This window comes from Acomys minous, assembly GCF_964271855.1.
Source record: "Acomys minous genome assembly, chromosome: 8".
NCBI classification, from domain to species: Eukaryota; Metazoa; Chordata; class Mammalia; order Rodentia; family Muridae; genus Acomys; species Acomys minous.
The window spans coordinates 90,587,395-90,593,862 of record NC_140489.1 but is presented as its reverse complement, the minus strand read 5'-3'; positions in this window follow the sequence as shown (position 1 = coordinate 90,593,862).

Below are 6,468 nucleotides of genomic sequence, written 5' to 3'. Positions count from 1 at the left end.
TTGCAGGAAATTGGAAGCTCTTGAAAAGATAAAAATTGTAATTATGTCTTGGCTGAAGTTGAAAGTCAAGGATAGCATCAGAACAAAAGGTCCCTGATTGGGTCAGGATGACATTTAGCCTTTCTATTTGAAATTCAATCGTCCACTCCAATGCTAACGACCAAGCATCTTGTCTTCCTAATGAGGAAACTTGATTTTATCCTCTAGTTATAGTATTTACCAGTTTGAAGACCTAGAAAATGCATTTAGTCATTGAGTTTCCATCTCAGAATTAGAAAATAAGGACTACATCCATTCCATCATTTTATTATGAGAGACAAATGATAGAAATTATTCTACAGTTGTATATAAGAAATAATAGCATGTAGTGCTGTGGCTGGAATTAGAGCTTGTTAGCTTATTTATTTTCTGACCTCCATAATTTATCAATCAGTACATGTTTCTGGCAATCAGTAATAAGTGCAAGATATGCACAGAATTTACCATTCTCAAGGGGAAGGGAAAATAATGCAAATAATGATGTTGCTTGGTAGTATAATTTGAGATCATGGGGTCACCAGTTGACCTGAAATCTCTATAGGAACTCTGGCCTGCAGACAAAGACAAAGTATACATGATTACAGAATACCAGTAGGAGATGCTCACCATGGCTGGAAGCCATCTGAGGCAGAATGTAGAGTGTAGTGAAATCAGATAGAGAGGGGGCTCTTCAGCTACATGCTGCCCACTCTCCACTCTTTGCATGAGGCACTAATGGAAGAGATGAGGGGTTATTCCTTAAATTATGCTTCTTATGATATGAACATGGAAGAGGAAAGAGCCTCCACTCTGAAAAAGGTATACATTTTCATCCAGAACCTTCATCCCATCTTCCCTGGAAAGCAGAAGACTTCCAGAGGACTGATGCTTTGAAGCACTGGAAAATCTGTTAGAGCTAGTGGAAGGGGGCGGATAAATCACTCTGATGGCTGGCCTGGCCGAAACGCACAAAGGGTACAGGTTTACTATTGGCGGCTCATGGCAGATTATCTATGCTTGATTACTGAGAAGTCTACACTCCTGAGACCAAGAGATCTTCTTGCCTGAGATCAATCAGAACAGAAAGGATAATGCTGAATCCAGTCCTGAGCACAGGAAAGACCATATTGCTATAAGGACCAGTAAGAGAAGCCAGCTTATAGGTGCTTTCCCAGAAGAGAAAAGAGAGAACCCCGAAAGTTAATGGTGAAGTGCATGCTGAGAAAAACAATAAGAAAAACAGATAAACAAAACCAGCAAAAATTAGTTTTTATTCTAAAACCCTGAACTCAAGGTATTATAAGAGATGGGAGGCCTAGGAGACACTTATACAAAATAAAAACTTTAAAATTAACCCAAGTTTGAGTCTTGCTTATGTCCAATTATGTTGATTCAGGGAAGGCATGGCTGAAGCAAATGCCAATTTCAAGGACAAAAAGAATCCACTCCACTCTCTTTAATTCAATATTTTTGGCTCTCAGAGAGAAAATTGTGTGCCATGCAATAAAAGGAAGAGAAAGCAATACAACGATAAGGCACAGAGCTGACAACAGAGACATGATATGAGGGGTTTCAGACCCTCAGACAGGGAACGAAATGGCAACATTGATTTACATATTACAGACTATAGTGGGAATGTTAGATGCTATAAAGTCTAGATGGGTGATTTCAGCAGAAAGAATGTAAAAAAAATAATAATAAGATCAAAATTCTATAAGGAACTTGAGGTTATGACACTAAAGTGACCCAAACTGAATCCCAAAAAACAATTTACAGATGCAAGAAAGTATGAAGGGAAATGGGGTGGAGTGGGGAGAGTTGAGTATCTAAATCTTAAGGGACAATTTCAAATTATCTAAAATGCAAGTAACTGTAATTCCAAATGGCAGCAAAAGAGAAAATATTTGAAGAAATACCAGTCTGAATTTTTAAAAACCAGTGATAAATATCAATAAGGTAGACAGTGAAAGAACAGGATGCCCAAGCCCCTCCTCTGGCACAGACATGAACAACCCCCACCAACACACGCACTTTACACATATACATAAGCACATGCATGATTTTTTAAATAAAAATTAATTAATTAGAACTATAGTTGTACATAAAGGACAGTGGAGGATTAAGAGCAGCTATTTTCATTGCCTCCTGGAAATAGACAAGGGCTTTCTGGTTTGTTTGTTTGTTTGTTTGTTTTTTGTTTTGTTTTGTTTTGTTTTGTTTTAGTAAACCAGAGCTTGGCAGATTTTATGAAACACAGCACAGGGATGGCTCTGGCTGAAAATTGGGGAGTGTTTGCAAAAGACTGATGAGGTCTACCGTTATCTTTCTCTTCTTTCAGGGAAAAGGTTCCTGTGATAATAATCTTAACAGTTATTCTAATTGTAACTAGAATCTATACCTAACCATAGGGTCTTTGAAGATGTTTCCAGAAAGGATTAACGGAGTTGGGGAAGGCCTTCCCCTAGAAAGTGTGGCACATTTCAAAGGCAACCCAGATACAAAGATGTCACCTGGAAAAGCAATGCAGCAGGCTCACCTGGACTTGGCTCTTGCTGGTGAGCACATCCATGCTGCTGCTGCTGCTGCCGCTGCCGCTGCCGCTGCATGTTGGCTACCATCGGAAGATTCCAGATACTTTAGCCTTCTAACATATACTAAAGAACAGCACCTGGAATCTTCCAGGCTCAGCTGAGGCATCTGGCCTCATGAACTGAGCAGCTACTGGATTCTAGGTTCTCAGGGTACAGAGGGCCTCTGGTGGACTGCTAAGTCCCTAACACTTTAGCTATTCTAAAAATGCTCTATACTTTTATATATCTATTCCATATACTTATTCAATACATAGTCAATATATATATTATTGATTTTGAACTCTGGAGTTCAAAGGCATCGAATACCTTCGAGTCTCTTACCACAGAGACTGCTGCCTGTTCCCCTGTCATTTCTAAATAACTGTTGACCACAGGAGGACTCCTTATCTTAACATGTTTAATTTCTTTTCATATAGACATCTTAGCAAATTCTTTATATTCCTTTGCCCTTGCTTCCTCCTGACACTCCATTTTATAAAAACAAAAGGATCATTTTGGTGGATGCTCTTAATACTTATTCTTTTTATTTTGCTTTGTTTTCTCTCTGTGTCAGTAGAAAACAATAAGGAGCTTTGAGGGAGTTTTGTGAAGAGTGAACCTGAAAACTGGGGAAGGGGGTGAGTGAGAATATCGGAAGTTCCATGCCAGTTTTGTGGTGAGAAGACGAATAAATTTTCTGGACAAGATAATGGGAAGTCTCCAGAACTGTCACTCAAGGAAGGAGTGTGTCAGTGAAGCATTGGAAAGGCAGCTGATGATCAGAGGAAACTAAAAGTACTCAAATTGGGGTTTTATAAGAAGTGAGCAAATTGTTCTCAATTTTGTTAAATAAAATTGAAAACATTTCCATGGCTACAAGTAAGAAAGAATTTCATAAACAAGGACTGAGAAGCATTTACTGTAGGGAAAAGGGAAATTTAATTAATTGCTTTAGCAAAAGAATTCTGTTTATTTAGAGATCTCATTAAGAGAACCAAATGTCAAATCCCAAATTAGAACTAATCCTTGTTTTATCTTTGTCTGACTTTTAGATACTTTATGTTCTTTTGTAAATATCATTTTTTCCTTAGCTGACTGTTGATCTTGATATTAATTGTATTTGGATATTTTGTATCAAGCAACTGTGCTAAACTTTTATTGATCCTTGTGATGTATCCTCTGGATCATTGTTGATGTCTTTATAATAATTCTATATAGTAAAGCTTTGATTAATCCTTAAGAAAACATTGCTGATTTTGCTATTTCCTCATTTTTCCGTAAGGGCTATTGACCTCCAGAACCAAGTAAAATAGGAAACTCAGTTATAACCTGTTGTTCCATCTCCACCAAGTGTGATTTTGGAAGGACCTCCACTGCTAATCACTCTCAAGGTTTAGGACAATATGTATTATTTCTAGTTCTGTGATATTCGTGTTTTCAAAAGGAACTAGTGGGCTGGAGATGTAGCTCAGTTGGTAGAGTGCTTGTCTAGCATGCCTAAAATGTGGGTTCCATCCCTGGAGCCACATAAATTTGATGTTGTGGTTCATTCCTATGTTCCTAGCACCTGTAATCTAGAGGCAGAAGGATCATAAATTCAAAATATTCATATGTGCGAGGAATCTATTTCTGCACTGTAATTCTCTGACCTAGAGGAATGTGGCTTATTCTTCAAATCACATGGCTTGCACAAGAAAAGTAATTTCCCAAGAGGAGGAGTGCTTGTGAAAACAGCAAGTGCTTTATGTAGACTCTTGGGGAATGGGGAATGTGAAGAGGACCACACTGAGTACCAGCCTCTAATTCCAGGATAGACTCATCTTTTTTAAATATTTTATTAATTTATTCATATTACATCTCAATTGTTAGCCCATCCCTTGTATCCTCCCATTCCTCCCTCCCTCCCGCTTCCCCCCTACTCCGCTCCCCTATGTCTGTGACTGAGGGGGACCTCCACTCCACTCCACTCCTGTGCTCATAGGGTATCGAGTCTCTTCTTGGTAGGCTGCTATCCTTCCTCTGAGTGCCACCAGGCCTCCCCATCAAGGGGATGTGGTAAAAAATGGGGCACCAGAGTTCATGTGAAAGTCAGTCCCCACACCCCACTCAACAGTGGAGAATGTCCTGTCCATCGGCTAGATATGGGTAGGGGTTTGAAGTTTACTTTCCGTATTGTCCTTGGCTGGTGTCATAGTTTGAGCAGGACCCCTGGGCCCAGACTCGCCTGTCCTAATGTTCTTCTTGTATGTTTCTAGGACCCTCTGGATCCTTCTATTTCTCCATTCTCCCATGCTTGGGACTTTAGGATAGACTCATCTTAAAAAGAGCTGGTACCCGGAAGTTCATTCAGCTAAGTAATGGACTACAAGTCCCCAGGGGAAAGGAGCTACTCTCATCTTCCTGCAGATTTGCACATCTACTCATTGGGACATTTCTCAGAGACCTTCATTATATCTTTCCATTAGAAATAAGCATGATATCACTTCTCCTTGCTTAGTAAGCAGTGCTCCTTTGGGGGTGTTTTAAACTTTTTGTCTTTTGAACCTTTAGGCTTTAACTCAGACTTAAATGCATACCGTAATCCCTGTAGGAATTACAGATACAAAGAGAAGAAAAAAATGATACATTTGTTTTCTAGGAGCTCATAAGAGGCTTTGGGGGGAGGGGATCACTCCTTTTCCAATTTCTCATGACATCATTGCTAGAGCTCTGCCATTCCAGAGTGTTTGCCACATAGGATTCATTCAGTGCTTGTGAAGTGATTGGAAACACTTTTTTTTTAAATGGGAAATGGAATATCTTTACACGTGGGTCACTATTGTAATTCCAGGACTCTTGAGGTTAAGCAGGAAGACCATGAATTGGAAATCAGCTTCGTCTATAGTAACATTGTATTTCAGAAAGAGAAAGAGGAGAAAAAGAAGGAAGGGAGGGAGGGAGGAAGGGAGAGAGGGAGGAAGGGAGAAAGAGGGACAGGTAAAAGGAAGAAAATAGGAAAGAAAGAAAAGAAAAACACTAAAAACGCAAGTTGCGCTGTAGTAGCTCAATGGTAGGGGTGAGTGGTTAATGTGCATAAGGACTTAAGCATCAGCAGAATAAAAGGAAAACCAAAGAGAGTCCTCTTCCCACCTTCCTGTGGTTGTTCTTGTCTCAGAGACCTGTGAATCAGCCCTACTGATAGCAAGATGTCTTCAAGAAATGCCAACATTGAGCATTCAGCCTCTAAGGCAAAGCCTCAGCTGTGATACCCTACGGTCGACTCTAAGCTATCAGGCCCAGTGAAAAAGTCCTTTATCTGTCCTCTTGACTTCTTTTTGAGTGCCCTATGGAGATCACTGCTTTCAGTGATAGGGCAGAAGAAGGTCAGAAACTCAATGGCCCAGTGATCGGTACTTCTGTGCAGTCTCACTTCTGTCATCTGGTGTGGATCAGTATAGCCAGGAAACAAGGGAAATTGGTGTCTTGGTATCAGATCCCAAGGGCACCATTGCTTAGGATTCTGGAGTCTTAAAGGTGGGTGAAGATCTCTCTTTCAGGGGCTGCTTTATGAATGATGACAAAGCTATCCTTCCCCAGGTCAACAAAAGGGGTCTTCTTGTTGGCTGCTCTGTACGTGATGACGAGATGCTGAGATTAGTTTGAGCCTTGCAATTCTCTGACACATGAGGTGAAGCATGGCTCAGCTGGCTCAAACCCTGGCAGTGATAACATCAAGCCTGACGTCAAGAAGAGCAAAGAATATTTTTCCAAGCAGAAGAGATGACTGGATATTTTTATGCCAGACTGCATTGGGCAGCCCAGGCAGTAAGAGAACATCCTTTGTGTTTTGTGATTAAACACAAGATGTGTTATGATTCAAGATTCACCTTTTCTTTGGCAG